This window comes from Lissotriton vulgaris, unplaced genomic scaffold, assembly GCF_964263255.1.
Source record: "Lissotriton vulgaris unplaced genomic scaffold, aLisVul1.2 SCAFFOLD_1456, whole genome shotgun sequence".
Classification (NCBI taxonomy): Eukaryota; Metazoa; Chordata; class Amphibia; order Caudata; family Salamandridae; genus Lissotriton; species Lissotriton vulgaris.
In genome coordinates, this window is record NW_028252274.1 from 336763 (window position 1) to 355471 (window position 18709).

Sequence of the window (18709 nt, forward strand, 5' to 3'; positions counted from 1 at the left end):
CATTATTTTCGCTGAGTCCGTTTCCCCTATCATTTGGTATGTTTGCTTCGCCTCCTGTTCCTTTGCCTTTCAGACCTTTTGATTTTGCCGTTATTTTCTTGGCCCAGTGTTTCTTCTGTTTGCCTTGTTGTTTGTGCCACGCGTAGAATTTCGGTCAAAATTTCTGGTAGGGAGGCCAATTTATCTATTATTTTGCCGCATCCACAGCTTTGATCTAATGACTTGTTTCTAATTTGGCTGTCTTTATTTATTCCTTTGGTTATTTGATCTGTGATTTTATCCAGTTTAGTATTGATTCCTGCTATGTGTGTTGCGATAAAATTTATTAGGTCTACCTGGACATCTAATATATCCGATTGGAAATTTAAAACGGCAATGGCTTGCTGTAGGGTTCTTAATAGTGATTGGCTCCAAGTGACCAACTCTATGTTGTTCAGTTGAGTTAGGATCCCCGATATGGAGACAAATCCGCTTACTGATGAAATGGTAATTGGAGACTGTATTTTTATGTTTCCTTGTGGTAGTCCCTTTTGCTCCTTGTCTATTTTTTTCCAATGGTTGGGGCTAGGGTTGTGCTTAATAGGGGTTGAAACGGCTCCCCTTTCTGCTCCCTTTTCCATTCTTCCGGCGGGCCAGTTTCTTTATACTTCCTTTGCCTGTTCGCCCCTAATTCCTCCTCCCTATGTGTGTTAAATTCTAGCACCTTTATGAGATCGTCTTCATCGGTAATTGAAAAAGATCTTGACCAGTCTATTTTTTGGGTGTTTGCTTGACCTCCACATTCGGTTTGGGCCTTTTTTGCTATGTGACTTTGTCCTGTTTCTTCTTCCTGTCTGGTCGTGGGCTGGAGTATGGGTACATGTATCTGTGCTGTTTTTTTTAATAGCCATTTTTTTATTGCTAATTTCTCTTGAACCAGTGTTCCTTTGTTTCCTTCTATTCCCTTTCCTTTTTTTTGTTGCAACTGCTGTGGTTGTCTTGACTCTGATTCCCGTTGTGCTGGGCATTTTCCTCCAGATTTTTTTGGTGTTATTGAGTGTATTGGTTTTATTGGACTCTTTAAACTTTGTGCCTCTTCTGTCGTTGCGTAGATTGCTGCCATCGGGTCTTTTAAAAATTTAAATTTACGCTTCGCGGGATTTCCCCCGAACTTGAATGGTTCTAGGGTTGCAATTGGGATCAAGCTCTCTTTTTGCGAGTTGGGGTCCTTTTAATTTGCTTTTGTTTGCAGATTTGTTTGCCGATTTATTTGCTGATTTGTTTTGATCTTTTGTTTCACTCTTCTCCTATTTTTATAAGTGGGTGCTTGGCGGACTTTTCCTGATCGCATATCCCCTGTTCTCTACTCAGACTGGGGCTATGACTGTTCGATAAGGACTTTCTAGTGTGCCAATCCACTGCCACTTCTTTTAAAAATGTTAGAACTTCGTGGGAACTTCGTGCCCCCTATGTGTTTAGCACCCTCTGGGCACGATGGGGTTCAAAGTGGCAGAGTTCCCCTAGTCCTAGCCGCTACTTGCTTCCTTGCCCGAACTGCCGTTGTCCCCAGTGCCTTCTATGACCCCTGTGGTGTTCTTAGCGCGGTTAGCAGCATGCAGCTTTTACCTCAGCTGGTGCTGCTGCCTCCGCTGCGGTCAAAAAATTGATTTGCGGCTCCTCCTGTATTGTGCCTCCTATACTATGGGGGGCTGTGGGGCACTCTTGTCTCTCCGCCCAAGGTAGTTGCTGTGGATGGCGGGTCACGGCTCCAGCTGCTCAAAATGGTCACTTGCGGCTCTCAGGGCTGCCGCTGTACCACCATAACGAACAGAGACCCCTTCTAAGCCGGTACCTCTGCCGTGGAAAGTGAATTACGGCCCTGCTATAATATGCCTCCTTGTACTGTGGGGGGCTGCGAGGCAGAGGTGCAGTCTTGTCTCTTCGCCGTAGGTGGTCTCTTATGGATGGCTCCAGCCGCTCAGGGGGTCATTCACGGCTATCAAAACTGCTGCTGTGCCACCATGAAACAAACAAAGACCCATTCAAAGCCAGCCGTGCTCCAGCCGCGCTCCAGCCTCACTCTGCCGCACCCTGCCTCACTCTGCCGCACCCTGCCACACTCTACCGCACTCTACCGCACTCTCCCACACTCTACTGCACTCTGTGGCCCTCGCGACTCTCGACGTGAAGTGCAATTCGTGGCACTATAGGGTGCTCGCAGCGCTGTGGGATGCTCGCGGTGGTGTGTTGCGACCCTGCAACCGGTTGGCCCTTGTAGAGAAACTCGCCTTGTTCATTCCAAGAGGTTAGGTCTTTAGAAGCGGCTAGTTTACTCATTATCATCTGCGCAGCCCTTCTCTGACTTTGACTTATATTTTTAAGAGGTCACCAACAAAGGTACCTCAGGCTGTCGCAAGATCTGGAGGCAGTTGTAGGGGCAGAGGGTCGGGGGCCTGAGCTGCGGGTTGTTCAGAGTCTGGGGTATATAGAGTCAGCTTGTTTTTCTCGGTATTCCATTGGGTGTAGTAATTTAAGAAACTTTTGAGAGTGCTGGTGTAAAGGTTAGCCTTGTCGTAGGGGTTTAGATCAGTCCTGCTCAAAATGTCTTTAATTTCAGTATCCAGACGTAGAGTCTCATTTCTACGGATATCCCAGGCGTTGTCCGAGTAGGACCCCAACTGCTCCATTTGCTGCCCAGGTACCAGATACACTTTTTTTGTGGCATGATCCATCACTGACCCGAGAGGAGGCTTGTAATTACAGGTATAGCTATCCCCATCAAGTTACCTATGAAGCCCCCAGACTGTTTCACCAGTTTCTTCTTGGTGATGAGTGCGGCCCTTTTATTACTGAGTTTCTTGATAAGCCCCTTCTTCTTCAGAACCTGTAACTGACGCTTTGATATAGAGATGTTGCCTTTTAGGGTGTTTAGGGCTATTTCTGAAATGGCAGCTACTAAATCGTCAGAAGCTGTTCCCAGGATGGCCTTTCTGTGTTGGGGGCTGGCTGTAAAAAGCATTTTCAGGATGGGTACATTGCGGCATAGGTGTGCAGACATGGTCACCACTGAGCGTTATAAGGGTGGGGCTGTAAATGGCTCTAAAAGACATCAACGCTGCTTTTTGTAGGTCGTGGTCTTGGGCTTTGGGATATAAACTACAGGTAGCTCTGGGTGAAAAATATCATCCCATGGTCTATAGTCTTCTAGAGTTTCATTTTTTAATTCTACCAACAGGTACCCGTGGGGTTTTGCTATAGCGTCTTTAAAGGTCTCCATGAAGAAGTGTGTGTTTCCGGGGTACATTTGTTTAGCTGTGATGGCTATTTGTTGTTTGTCACGAGGGTTTTTAAATAAAACAAGGTATGAAGCGTTGAGAGCTATAGACCTACTGTTCTTGCCTTTGTAAAACAAGTTCTGCACAATGTAGCAGATGCTTAGATTACGATGATGTGAATACTGAGTGAAAGCTCTCTCTAACTCGGGATGATCACCACCTTCACGCATCAGATCATCTACAATTATCATATTTACAAGGGTTGGGGGTAGTAGCTCATCATCGTTGAGGTTATCCGGTATACCCTCTATAAATTTGATATGGGGGAACCGGCTGCCCAAATCTGTATAAAGAGGCTGCCAGCATGAATAAAGCCACACAATGTTGTTAGGGGTTTGTGATAAAGCAGAGGCGGCATTTTCTAAGAGCTTTTTTATAAAGTAGCTTTTACCACAGTTTGAGGGTCCTGCTAGCACGCAGGAGAACGGATGCTGTAACCTAGTGTCCATGCTGTGGTGGCTGTCTCTCTAATGGGTCTAATAACCATAAGGCAGTGTTTTATAGTCGGTGGTCGGGACTCTTTTATCAAAAACAACTTGCAATGTTTTATGTAGAGGCTGGGTTGTGATTTCCCACTTCTTTTTGGATCTGACTATGCAGGGCTGGTTCACGACTATGGTTTTAGCATTCTCAGAATCATCTGCTGTAGCGTATTCATGCACCAGATTCTTCAAACTGTCAAATTTGATTTTTAGGGTGTTGCTGACATTTAATGTTATCCCTTTGACCTTCATACACACCTTGTTCTTGTTGGTACGGTAACTGTATGTTTTAGGCCCGGAGGGGGTATATTCAATTATATGCTCATCCCTATCTAGCTCACTTGTTAGGTTACCCAGATAATCTCCCGGCTTGCTCAGAAAAATCACAGAATCTGTATTGTGATACAAGCAGCGATCCTGGAGCTTATCCATAACCCCTTAAAGCTGTAGACGAGCGTGGGCTGTCGTGAAGCAGGCTATAAAAATGTTTGTTACTCGATGTGGGGTACTCTTGGGCGTATTTCAAACACAAAGCCACGGTATCGTCATCGATAAGCTCACAGCTGGCCACCTCGTAGCATGGGGCAAACAGGTACTTGAACAGTTCATCAGGATCTGATATTAAGGTAGTATTTGAAAGGTTTGTGCGCTGTGCAAATTTTCCCCATAAGGAGTTGAGACAGAGTTTGGCTAACTGGCGGCATGCAGGATTGACCTCTATCAGATGGGGCGTAAACGGATACCCTCGTGAGCGTAGTAGTCGTCGATTAATTTCTGTTTTGCATCCTGACTAGTATGCCATTCAGGATACCCTGAGGCCTCCTGTTTGTTCCTGAGAAACAAATTAATGTAGGGGACAAAGAGTTGTGTTGTAGTGTTCTTAAAATGCCACACTTCGTGTACTCTACCTAGCCTGTACCCTTTCTCTAAGGCAGCTTGTACCTCAATGCTACACCAGGTCCCTGTGAGCATCCTTTGTTCATCGGTGTGTCTGCAGCCGTCAACCTCTTTATGCATCGCACATGTTCGGCAGAGGGGGAACATCAGCTTGCCATTGACTCAACATGGTAACACAGGGAAGTAAAGCTGCTTAGGAGGATAGATTTCACATTTGATAAGCCCAAAGTATTCAGATAGGGGCTTAAAATCTCTATAGATGATGGTGGGATGACCCAGTGAGTACAACTTCATCTTGTTCACAAAAGGGTACAGACTAGTGAAATCAATCATAGTAGTGTATTTTCTCACCCTCACCAGCGGCCTTGTACAGCTGTATGGTATTTGTACGCCCCTCAAATAAGGCATCGCGGGGCTCCAGAGGTTTGCGTAAATCATGAGTCTGAATAAAAGAGCAGAGACCTGTGTCGGTTTTTAACATGTCTAACCACTCATGCTCCCATAGAACTCTCATAGTAAACCCCTGCTTTTCAACATACAGGGCCTTTGTCAGAGTACGTCTGTATAAGTGTTCAAAGGTGGCCCCCAACATTTTGTTATACTCTTGGGGCTTGTAGCACGTGGGGCAGCCGTGGTAAAAACAACTGTTGAATTCAAAGGCCGTCGGCACACCCTTAATTACAGAGGACCCTTCCAGGTAATAGGGGCCCAGGCGGTATTCACCACCCTGTAAGGCATATTGAATCTGGATGTCTTCCTTCTCAGAGACTTGCATGAGCCACTGGATAGAGGGGGTTGAATAACGTTTCTGTTTACTGTTATAGAGGTCTGGCGGTACTAGATCTATAGTTTCTGGTATCAAAAACCTGTGTTTTGTAGATGGACATACACATGGAGGCCAGAGTGACGTTTTGAAATGGGTCTATGTATTCGACCGCTTGCCGCATTTCAGGGGTTTTGGATGTCAAGGCCTTGACTTTCACAGTCAGTGTCTTAGGTTTCAAGGCCGTGACGTCTTTAGTCATAGACACCACAACAGCTCCGAAGAGGTTACAAGCTTGCCGCAGGATCATTACATCCGCCTGACAATAAGCTTTCAACTCTGTTTGAAAGTGAAACTCCTTTTCACGGTTTTCAGAGTACCATTGTAGAAAGCTTACTTTCTCAGCAGGCATCATGTATTCAATCCCGTAGCTTTCAGGAGGAGGCATGGCCCCCACATAATTCTGGTTAGCCCAGGTGTTAAAGAAGTGTGGAAAATAACCTTTACACCCTGGAAACGCAAAGGCCTTTTGCAGCTTGCTCAATTTCATGGGTAGGAAATTCAGGGTGTTTATGAAACGTGTTTTTAAAGGGCATACCATCAGTTTAGACCCCTGGGTTATGAGTTCCCCCTGTATCTTTTCACAAATCATGTTTCGCAGAATAAAGGAGTCATAGGCTTTTGAGTTGCGGGCGAGCATGGTATACCCTTGGAATGTGGATTGAATGAAAGTGCTTAGGAAATCACCAACACACGTTCGCTCTCAAACTCCCAGCTGGCGTCGGAAGTTAGATGGTGTGCGTAAATATAGTTAGGCTGGTGTACCCCCGTCTCTTGTGTGCACTCTATATCAAACACTATATAGTCTTCGGTCTTGGTCTGCGGTGGACCTTTAACCATATAACACTGGTGGTTGGGGCCGTCCGTGTAAGACACATGGCAGTGGGGGCATATCATACCTTTGCACTGGTGATCCGTTGCCACATACCGCCCACACTCGCTGCAGTCCTTTTTAGGGATGCAGTTGAAAGATTTTACGTGTATGTTCAAGCAGGCTTGCGAGCGACAAAATAGCCTACATGTGCAGCACCTCACCTACACGGTGGCGTCTTCTATGCATCCGTCCCTCTGACACATCTTACAATGCATTTCAAACTGGTGGTATGTTTTATTGTTGTATATATGGTCGCAGTGGGCGCACACATACTTGACCCCCAGAAAACCTTTAAGGTTCAAGATGCCGTAAAAATTATTTTCGATGTGGAGGACATATACGGTCTTGTTTCTCACAGGTTCCCCGGTTGTAAACTACTGCCAGGAACCGCTGTGATAAAGAACTTTCTCAGTCACAGCAAAATAGTTCTCAAAAAGACCTATATCGCCAATGCCGACCATGCGGTCAGGAGGTATTTCAAGAACCTCATGGGCTTCAGCAGCTCTAGACATGATGACAGCGTCAGGGGTCTTGTGAGCCATCAGCAGACCCATGATGCTGGCCGCCAGACATGTATTGGCAGGGGGGTTGTTAAAGTTGAGCAGCCACCGCTGTTTCTTACCAATTATTTGACTGTATAGTATGCTCTTTAAAGGTCTGGAAACACCCCCCTCACGCCCCCGTACAATGAGGGCTATGACTCCAAAAGTGCCATAGGCGACTAGTTTAGCCTTACTCTGTAAAAGCCTTGAGAGGTTTTCTAAAAATTGCACAGCGTCAAAAACATCTTGGGTCTTCCGCCTGGTGAACAACGGAGTGTCAAAACCCTGCCCCTTGAAGCAGAGTTGAAAAAAGTCATTAGGCCCCACATCCTGTAACAACCTTTCTATGAGCTCCTGCAAAGCCTGATGTATAGCTAGAACACCATGAGTGGTTGATGTTATTTGGTGTAGGTTAACAAATCTAAACTCCTCTCTACATTGCGAGTGTAACTTCTAACACTCTCTAATAACAAGGGCTCTGGGCCCTCATCAGTAGGAGTGGGAGTTGCGGAGGTGTTCTCTGCTGTGTTTTTTTGGGGGGTCATGGTGGGACATGTCTCAGGGGTCCTTGTAAACCTGCGGGTAGCGCATATTCTCGCCTTCTTCAGCTTATGTATTAAAAGCTGGAGTTGCTTTGTACTATTAAACCACTTTTAAAAAAAAAAAATTTACGGACCCATGCTTTTCTAGATACCAAGCCCCAGCCTATCTGAACAGGTAGGTCGGTGTCGCTGTACGTCTTGTTCATGGAGGCCGTCACTACAGATACGCCCATAGGACCTTCTGAATGTTGCTGTGTTTGGAGTTTTAAAGCCATTCCCCCCACCCTCTTCAAATGGCCAACCCTCCGTAAGTTAGACCCTGCATCTATGTATTGTCGGTGGTGAAGTGCTGGTTTATATGTTTCAGGCGTTGGTCTTGAAGCTATGGTACCTTGTTTGAAGGGGTCTAGGGAAATAGTGTTGTCTTGTTTGAGGGGCTGTGGGGCAGCAGATGGCCTCTGCTTGAGCAGTTGTAAGAAGCGTACAGACTTTGTCACTAACCACTGGACCTTACGGGTATATTTTGGTGGCCTCTTATGAGCACCAGTGGCTGTGGGGGACTTTAGGTGTTGGTGCTGCCATAGTCACGCCTGTATACCGTGTATGTCGGCCACAGCCTCCTGACACGCCTGTATTATCACTTTTTTACACAACCCAACCCTTTCCACGACCTTCTGTTGGGCCTCCCTCTTGAAGCTGATATTGGAAAGCCCCAGATCAATTTTTATGTTTGCGCCGTTCGCCTGATATTTCAATTTTCGAACAGCCATCTGTATCTTTTACATGAACCTCCAACACATCTAGGGTGTTTACAGATCCATCTTGTTCCTGCTTAGTGGGGCTCACCTTGCGCAGCCTTATAAATGGATGCAACTCCTCAGGACCCTCTATACTGCTAACTGCCTTAGCCCCATTCTGTAACGCCTGCTCGGGACCCTCTATTCTGCTAACAGCCCAAGCCCCATTCTGTAACGCCTCATCAGTAACCTCTATACTGCCAACAGCCTTAGCCCCATTCTTTAACGCCTGTTCCTGGCGTGTTTTACAAATAGCGAGCCTCCATTGCTGTTGGTATGATGAGTTCAGGAGTGTAAAAGTGCCAAAGGGGCGTGCAATAAACGGCAAATCATAGTAGTCCACGGCGGAATTGTCATCCACACTTATTGCTGAGGGCGGTGTGGGGCTTACGACGGCCACGGGGCTGGCCACGGAACTGTACCCGGGGCTGGCAGCGGGGCTGGACACGGGACTGGACACGGGACTGTACCCGGGCTGGCCACTGGGCTGAACACGGGACTGTACACGGGGTTGGCAGCGGGGCTGGACATGGGACTGTACACGGGGCTGTCAGCGGGGGTGGTAGGGTCGTATGCTCCCTGAGGGGTACTAGGGGACAAAGGGTATGAGGATTGTGAGGAGCTGTCGTTGTAAGCAGGGGGCCTAGCTGAAATGTCCGTGTTATGGTGTGGGGACTGGTTACCTTGGTTCTGTAAACCCCCGGTGTTCGAAGACCCCTGGTACACCGCTTCAGGGGTTCTACCTAGGCTGTCTACCATCCCCCTCATCAACTCGAGAGCGTCCCTATTCATGCTAGAAGGACCTTCTAGGAGTTCCGCATTATAACCTGTTGAGACCCTCGGCACAGCCTGAACACCGGTTTTGGGGTTGCTCCGGGGCGTGCTCTACATGAACAGTTATTTTATTTGGCACTCTCTGCCGTTTCAGGACGCAGGGTGGATCCAGTGTTGCATTAGGGTTGCTGAGGGACTCTGCTAACTGTAGCTTAGGGACCCCCGGTTTCAGCTTCAGATGTTTTCTTGAGAGGCACGTTGTTTTAGGGGCTTGTGGTAGCGCCATCTCTTCTACACCCTCCGGTACAACTACCACCTCCTTGGGGCTCATGGGTGTATAGGCCTCATTCAAGGGCTTGGCATCCCTTTTTACAGATAAGTCTAAGGGGCTAGCTTGGGTTTCAGGGGTCCTCGGTTTTTTCTTCTTCTCAGGGCTTAAGGGCCTTGCCTGGACCTCTGGGAGCACCAGCGCTGTCTTCTTTAGGTTTAAGGGTTATGTTTGGGGCTTTGTGAATACCTTACAGGACTTCACACGCTTTAAAGGGTTGGGAAGGTTCTCTGAGTCCCTATGTTTCTTCCTAAAGGCTACCACAGTTGAGACACATATCCCTTTTGATACCCTGAGAGGGCTCAGACCCGATGTACCAGTTTTAGACAGACCCTGCCCGGTGTTATCTGTGTTTGTAAACACTCTGCTTGTGCTGACTCCCCCCCTGTGCAGAATGGATTGTTGTAGAGGATTGTTCATCATGTTGGCTGAGGTGTAGGACGTTGAGTTTCTCATGGCGTGCACGCCTACTCACGCATTTTAGGCAGTTTCTGTTGTTCTGGACGGTTGCTGTTATGTCCCTTAAGGGTTTCCCAGGCCTCTCTTCAGCAGCATGTTTCTGAGACGCTTCTAAAATAAAACAGAAAAAATATATATATCAGAGAAAGCATAAAACAACACATACAAGCACCACAATCCTGCGTTCTACACAACCACCTTTTTTTATATAGGCATTGCTACAAGCCGCTGTACCCTTCTGCTTGAGAGTCTGTAACACCTCCTAGTACTTCTCACACCCTTTTGTTAAAAACACACCTGAAAGAGGTCTTTTTGCAACTCCTTTCTTTGACAGTGATCCTGCTTTACACGTTAAAGCTTTCCTCTTCAGCGGTCTGTCTTGTAGACGTTGCGCAGCCTCTTGTACCTCAACACCGTCCTGGCATAATGTAGGGGCACCTGTAAAGAAAAAATTATACCCAACATTAGTCATCTTTCTGAGGAGTCCCCCTATACACCCTCAGGGTCAGGACTCTGGCCTACCCCACCAACTCCCCAGCGTCTTAGGCAGTTTAAATAACAGCGGCCTTTTTATTTACATGTAGGAACTGAAGTGTTTTGCACACTGTTCAGAGCTCCTTGAGCCTCGAGGTACACCATAAGATCTTCAAAAACTTGTTGTAGGTCTGGATCATAAGCTGTAAAAGCATATATACATGAGAACCCATTAGAAAAAAAAGAACTTCTGAGAGATTGGTGTACAAAACTATGTAGAACTACACAACTCCAAATATATATATATATATATATATGTCTGAAAGGGTTCCCCACTCGATAGATCCGAGGAAACACAAAAGACTCGCACTCCAGGGTCTGTGTGAAAATCGTTTATTGGCGACGCGTTTCGACCAGGCGGTCTTCTTCGTTAGCCAGCCACATAAACTTACAATCACCATTTTAAAGTGCACCAAGGAAGTAGTGGAAATTGACATAGGACCACATTCCAAAACAAACTACAAATCAGGTAAGAACTACAAATGTAGTAGAAGAAAGACTCTGGAGTGCAAATGGTAATGTGAACTTGTGCTTAAAAATTAAATAAAAACCACATTTCATTATATAAAATTACAAAGAAGGTGTGTACACAATCCTAGTGTAGTAGAATTGATAAAATTAATTCAATTACGATCTGGCCAAGTGGCCTGTGTAAATAAATCTGAAGCACTGGATGTATAAATTCATACATTTGCACAAAATTAGAGTCAAAGAACAACATAAATGTAGGCCAAGTGGCCTCGTATCTCTTCTTGGCAGGGACAGATATGTTACATGTTTAAAATTTGAAATTACATATCTCAGGGAGAAAAAAGAAGAAAGACAAAGTGTTTGTCCTGGCCCAGTGGCCAAAACGTCTAAATATTTTGGATTTTCCATAGCTTATGCGCTAGAGATACATCGCTACCTATGTACATGTTATCCAACTGCCAAGAGACATATACTGAAACTTCATATGTTCTGGAAGGTGGAGCTTGGTCAGGGGGAGTGAGGAGGTTGCCAGGGGAATAAAGCCAATGCTTAGATATGGCTTGATTAAAACAAGTAGTGCTAAAATAAAACTTTTAGCACTGTGGTTGGTGCAAGAAGTGAACCCTATACTACTTGTTGACAGCCTATTCAGACCTACATCAGAGAGTATAGTTGTGGGTGTGATTGTGCAGTTAAAAGGTAGTGTACATGTTGTGTGCAAAAAGGGAAAGGGGAAATATAATCAAAAGTGAGATGGTGGTGGGTTATTCGCAGAGTACGAACTACCACATGTGCAGGACCAGGTGGGTTGCCACGAAGTAGTCTTGTCTAAGCTATACTGTGAAGCTCCTAACTCCACAGCTATCATCAGAGAGAGCCCTCTCCAATGGGATAGTGTGTGTTGGATGTTGCAAACACAACAGCTGGGGATGGAAGCAGGAAGATAGTCAGGTGCAGAGGTTAGGTAAGATAGTTTCAAGGCCTAACATAAGGTCTTCAGCCAATATGCACATGTAATTCCTCATCCTCATTCCTGCCAAAGGGGTTTCTTGAATCCAGACGGATGATGTACTGGGATTCCAGGACTCGTAGCTGCTTTAGTCTGTTACCCCCTCTCGAATTTGCAGGAATTCTGTCAATGCCAAAGAAAGAGAAATGATTAACATCACTGTCATGAAAGCGCAACCAGTGGCGTGCAGTAGCATAACTCATGTCAACATTCTTAATCGCCCTTATGTGTTCCAATATGCGTTTCTTTATTGGGAAGATGGTGCTCCCAATATAAAACTTGGCACATGGGCAAACAATCACGTACACACAGAAGTCAGTATTGCAATTCATAAATTTCCCAATTTGTTCATTTTTGCCCGTGGGAAGGGGATATGATTTGACATTCTTGCTGGTGGCACAGGCTTTGCACTTGCCACATTTGAAAAAGCCTTTCTGTTCCTTGAGCCAAGTCTTTTTCTTCTTCTGTGCCTCAAAATAGCTTCTCACTAACATGTCTCTCAGAGAACGTGCTTTCCTCTATGTTATCTGGGGTTGTTTTTTAATCATTTTGCCTATGACAGGATCACTCTTGACAATGTGCCAGTGTCTCTTTAGTATCTCACGTACTCTGCCTGCTTCTACATTGTAGGTTGTTATCAGCCTGACATTATTGGATTCCAGGTTCTCTCTTGTTCTCACTTTCTTTTTGGTCAAGTGTGTCTCTCTATTCCTGACTTTAGCTTTTTCTTTAGCCACCAGCAGTACCTGGTCAGAATAGCCCCTGGCCTTGAATCTTTGTGTCATGGTGGCTTGTTCTTTCTCAAATGCTGTCTCTGAGCTACAATTACGCTTTGCCCTCAAGAATTCCCCATATGGGATGCTATCCTTAAGACTATTGGGATGGTGACTTCTAGCATGTAAAATGCTGTTGCCTGAGGTGGGTTTCCTGTATAGGCTGGTTTGGATGGCTCCTTCCACAATTTTGACTGTTACGTCTAGGAAGTCCATTTCTGTCTGGTCTGTCTTGCTGGTGAATTTTAGATTAACATCATTCCTATTAAGGGAGGCAAGGAATTTCTTCAGTTCTAACTTGGAACCATCCCAGATCAGAAAAATATCATCAATATACCTGGTGTAAAAGGCAATGTGACGTGTGAGGTTGGCATTTTCATCAGACCATAATACTTGTTCCTCCCACCAACACATCAGCATGCAGGCAAAACTTGGAGCAAAGCAAATTCCCATCACTGTGCCCACCTCTTGTTTAAACCAAATGTCCTCAAACAAAAAGAAATTGTTTAGTAAACAAAATTCTAACATTTCAAGAAACATTTCAGTTTGTTGTCGAAAGAAGACAGATCTGTCCCTCAGGAAGTGTTTACATGCCTTCAAGCCATCAGCGTGTCTGATACACGTATACAGTGATACCACGTATACTGTAACTAGCCAGAAACTGTCCTCCCACCTGATACCGTCTGTCTTCGTAATGAAATCCGTACTGTCCCTACAATATGATGTGAGGTTGAGGACATAGGGAAAAAGAAAAGTATCTAGAAAAATAGATGTATTTTCGAGAAGACTGCCATTGGCAGAAACAATGGGTCTACCAGGAGGGTTTGTTTCGTCCTTGTGCACCTTTGGCAGCATGTAAAAACAAGGGGAGACTGGCTGCTTTACACATAAAAATCTGAATTCTGACTCCGCTAGCAGATTTTTTTCTCTACAACCCTGTATTTTCTCATTGTAGGTGGCGATGCTAGAGACATATTCCTCTCTGTTAGATCTCCTATAGTTGCCCGATAATTCAAGTTGTCTATGGGCCTCCTGCTTGTACAGATTCACATCCCACAGGACAACATTACCTCCCTTGTCAGATGGCTTTATTACACAACAGGGGTCAGCATTAAGGGTGCTAAGGGCTTTTCTCTGGTCTGGCGTGAGAATATGCGCATGTTGTGTTTTTGCTGTTCTCCCAGAGAAATAACAGATCTCCAACAACAATGTCATTGAATGTCTCTAAGTTGTCGTGTGGTGTGATGGGATTGAAGGTAGATTTGGGTCTGTGATTTGTCACATTACGTCCTCCCAAAGTCAAACCCATCCTGTCAAGTGTTTCAGAGTCACTCAAACCACTCACATCCTCACCACACAATTCCATAGCGCATGCCAGATTCTCAACGTCCTGTATGCTTAAAAAATTTGACACCTGTGTGCTCTAATCTGGTTCGTTACTCCTCTGTTCTAGAGCCCGTTTTTCTTTAACATAAACATTTTCATTAGCTTTAATTTGCGCACAAAAACAAAAACATTGATTCTAGTCCAGCTGTAATCAAAATTGGCCATTGGGAAAAAAGTCAAGCCCAACTCCAATACTGATCTCTCAGCCAAAGTCAAGATATGGGAAGAAATGCTTGATAGTCAGATTGGGCTCACCCATCATTGCTGTTTAGTCTGTTGTGTTGTCTTCCCATGTGACATTGCTCCTCTTGTGTTTCTTTCCTCCCCGCCTCGTGGCTTTCCTCTTGCGTTTGCACCTCTTCCTCTTCCGTATGACTGCTCCGGTGGTCTCGCCCCCAGTGTCATTGCAGATTGTAAAAAATCATATTCCTCTATTGGTTTGATAGAAAGTAAATTCCTCCCGCTAGTATCCATCAGTTTGTCCATACCCGAGTAGGTTTCTGAGCCTGATTCTGATATAGTGATGTTGCGTTGTTGTGCACTTGCTCCAAACTGTTTAAATTGTCTTATGGCTCCATCGTACTTCTTGGCAAACGTTGAGATCCGCCCACTGGCATAATCCTGCTTGTCCCTCAGGAATTTGCTTTTCTTTTTCTGCTTGATTTCAACTTCATATTTATCAAGCCTTTTCTCCATTTGTTCAATCGCATTAGTTATTTCCTCTTTTGTGTCATGTTTGTCAAGTTCTTCCTTTAGTTTGCCAATGTCTTTGATGACCTGTTTGAGTTCCATGGCAGCATATTTGGACAGTAAACCAAGCATGTTCTTGCATGTCCCCGCCATGAGCTCGGACCATTCAACTATCAACTTGGGATGGGGGTTCTGTTAGGTCGGTGTAATCATAATTCGTAGTCCTCCTGGGACCCTACCCACTTCTATGTAATTCTCCAGAGAAGTTACCTCCCACCAGCGGTTGATTTCTTTCTTTAAAAGTTTTTCATAGTGGAACAGCATTTGTTTCAAAGTTTTATCAGGTGGTGTAGTTGTCATCTCGTTCATACTCACTGTTGTGTCTTCGGTCTCACAGAACAGTGACCTCGCCTCATCTACCCTGCCTGCACGGCGGTTCTTAGTTGTGGTGGTATTGGTAACCGTGGTGGTTTTGTTAGTCGTAGTCGCAGCCGCGACAGCCGCCGCTGTCTGTTTCCCTCTGGTCATGTTACCACCCACTTGTGGTTATCCCTTAGTTGCACAAAGTTTGAAGGGACACGGAGAAGAGATCCCTGCCGCACTTTCCTTTAAATCGGTAGCGCGGTATCTCTGCCAAGAATCAGATCTTTTTCAATGCCTCTCGGCGTCGCTCGCTGCATGGGTCAGAAATCAGCAGGCTCCAGACACGGTAGCGTGCAACTTCCGAAGCGCGGCTCCACAGCCAGCACCCACCAAAAAATCTCCAGCGGCAAGTTAGATTATACAATGTTGAATTCGGCGGTTGGGGCAGGACCTGGCAAACGCCGGTTTGTGGGAAAGGTTTCCGACTCGTCCGCTCCTGTCCAATCGAGGTTGGTGCGAGTCCCGGGTGTCGGAAACCCGGAAACAAATGTCTGAAAGGGTTCCCCACTCGATAGATCTGAGGAAACACAAAAGACTCACACTCCAGGGTCCGTGTGAAAATCGTCTATTGGCGACGCGTTTCGACCAGGCGGTCTTCTTCATTAGCCAGCCACATAAACTTACAATCACCATTTTAAAGTGCACCAAGGAAGTAGTGGAAATTTACATAGGACCACATTCCAAAACAAACTACATGGCTGCAGGGCTGTCAATTCTCCGGCGTTGCCTGTTATTACAGGGGTGTCCAGCGCCGGGGGCACACTGGTAACGGCTGCATTTGCAGGGTCTTGCACCTGTATTAAACATTAAATAAAAGCAGCGGTTTTAAAAGCTCCTTTCTTAAACAAAGCATTACAACTTCAAACAATTCCTGTAGGCATTTTAAAAAGGCTGTTAGAAGGGGTGCAACAACAGACATTTTTAAAAAAGCGTTGCATGTGCTGCGCTAAAACATGTGTTAAAAAAAAAAGAAACAACCTGCGACATATCCTTTGCTTATGGGTAAATCACTCAAGGTACACATGACCCTGCTGACCTACAACCACTACCCCCATGTACCTGGTACTCTTTTGTAACACGTCACCCTGTTTGCTACCTCTTACATTTTGCATTCTTTAGATACTTGTTTAAGTGCCACCAGTGCCTACATAGCGCTTGTTCTTGTGCTTGAGTGCCTACCAATTATTGCAGCGTTATTCAGCTACTTGTACTTTGTTTTCTCTTGGACCCTGCAGACATGCCACTTTTTTCCTCCTGTAACTTAACGTTAGGTTTAGTCACCTGCACCCAATGTCACTTTTTCTCTTGTAACATAATGTTTGATACACCCTGTAGTTTGCATGCTCACAATTGTCACTTTTTCCTCCTGTAATGCACCGTTTGCTACCCTTGTATTGCTCACGATTGCCACTTATACCGCCTGTAACTGTGTTTGTTTTCTGTAATCTGCTCACTTGTAATGTTCTCATGTAGCAGGCCTAATGTGAATCGCTGTGACAACTTCGGGTAAAATTTGCGCTAGAAATAAAAAATAAAAATAAACACCCATCGAGGCTGCGGGGCAAGGTTTGCCCCCGCTAGTGATGCGCTGATGAAATCACTGGAGGGGCGGATCTTGCACATCAGTTCCGAGCAAGCCTCACATCCGCCATGTCTCCACAGCCCTGGGGATCCATGTGGGATCCATGGAAATGCCCTAGGATCGTGCGGCGGAGAACACCAGCACCGGAGCCCACACTCCAAGCAGCGCCAGACACAAGCGGGCTCGGGGCGATTTAAAAATAAAAAAATAACTGCTCAGGTAAATTAAGAAGGATTTTAGGGACAGTACAACATGTGAAAAGCCCCGTGGAACAAGATCACACATGCCCCGATAATAATGGGGGGTTCTACAGCTCTACGTGTACAACAATACTGTAGAGTCTCAGAGGATAGGTGATAGTTACTCGCCGTTGTTAAGGTGGGTGCATGTACAGGGTGATAATAATACCATGGTCAACATACAATTTAACAAACCGGACTACGTCGCAGTTTCTAAAAACCATTTAGACACTATGTCAAGCTCGGCGGCGACGGGTAGGTCTCACGGCAAGGATACGGGCTTGCAGAGCCTCAACTAATGGGCTCGCCCCTGTTATCCAATCCCGCCGACACTCATGTGGTTTCTAGTCCCTGACCCCCGGGCATAGGAGACCCCACAGAGGTAACACGCACCACATACATGACACTAGCATGTTCCCCCTTTTCTCACTGTTTGTAAAGGTCCTGATGAATCGCGGGTGACTCGACCCCTAGCAAGAAACATGTTGACCACTTTGATTTCTAGTCTTTTCTAGTGTCACTCAACCTAATCTGTTGACATCTAGTAGGCTAGCCCCACGTTTTATTTGCAGCCAGGGGACCCCCAGAATAAAGTGACTTCCGGTACCCTTAGCTACATTTTAGCAATCATTCAATCATCACATACCATCCTGCCCACACACCCCCACTTCACCATAAGGCTGTTGGATAAAAGATCTCCGCCAAAGAGCCCCTCTTGAGGTGAGCCCGTCGGGGATTGCTCCGCCTCCCCGACGAGGAGCAAACGCCGATGATGAAGCATGACATCCTTCGGGGTGTGTGAGGCAAATACATCCAACACAATGGATGCCCCAAGGTGCTACTTAAACACCGTTGGTCATGCCAGCTAAACCTTCCCTCCTTTCTACATAGGAACAGTACAGCAACCTCCCCTTTGCATCCTCTGTACCGGACACAAGCTGTTACTGGACCTTCCATCCTTGGTGGTAATTTGTGTCCACTGATCAAGAGATCAATCTTCCTCCCTCCTTTGTGATAAATTATGATATACGATCATCAGTCTGAGCCGGTGGCCTTTAAATACGGGAAAGTTATTGTCAAGCTTCATTTAAGGCCTAGACACGACAGAGGGTATTAAGCAGCCATCACGATGCCTCTTATGTGTAAAATCGTAAAAGCGGATGGGTCCGAAATTGACGACAATGCTAAAGTGGCACCAATCGCTTACCCTCTAGCTACCATGTTTAATCAAGTGGACATCACCCTGGGCGACCGACTCATCACCCAGAACGATAACATGTACGCCTACAAGCCTACATAGAAAGCATTCTAAATTACAGTAGCGATGCCCTTGACACACAACTTTCAGCTGGTCTCTTTCACAGGGATGCACACGGCCAGTTTGAAATCACAGCTCCGGATGGTGATAATAAGGGCTTTATAAAAAGAGCTCAACATGCTACAGCCAGATGTACCATTGACCTTCTTGGGGGCATACATTCGGACCTCTTCTTCCAAGATAAACTGCTCATCAACGGAATTGATCTTAAGATCAAGCTCAATCGCAACACGGACTCATTCTGCCTCATCAGCGGGGATGCTGAACAGTACAAGCTGAGCTTACAGGCCGCGTGCCTGTTTGTAAAGAGAGTGAAAGTGTCCCAAGAGTCAGGTTAGCGCACGTCGAAGCTTTGCAAATATCCAACGCCAAGTATGCTGTGGAAAGAGTAGCTCTGAAGGTATTCAGCATCCCTGCAGGTACCCGCTTAACACAACAGCAGAATTTATTTC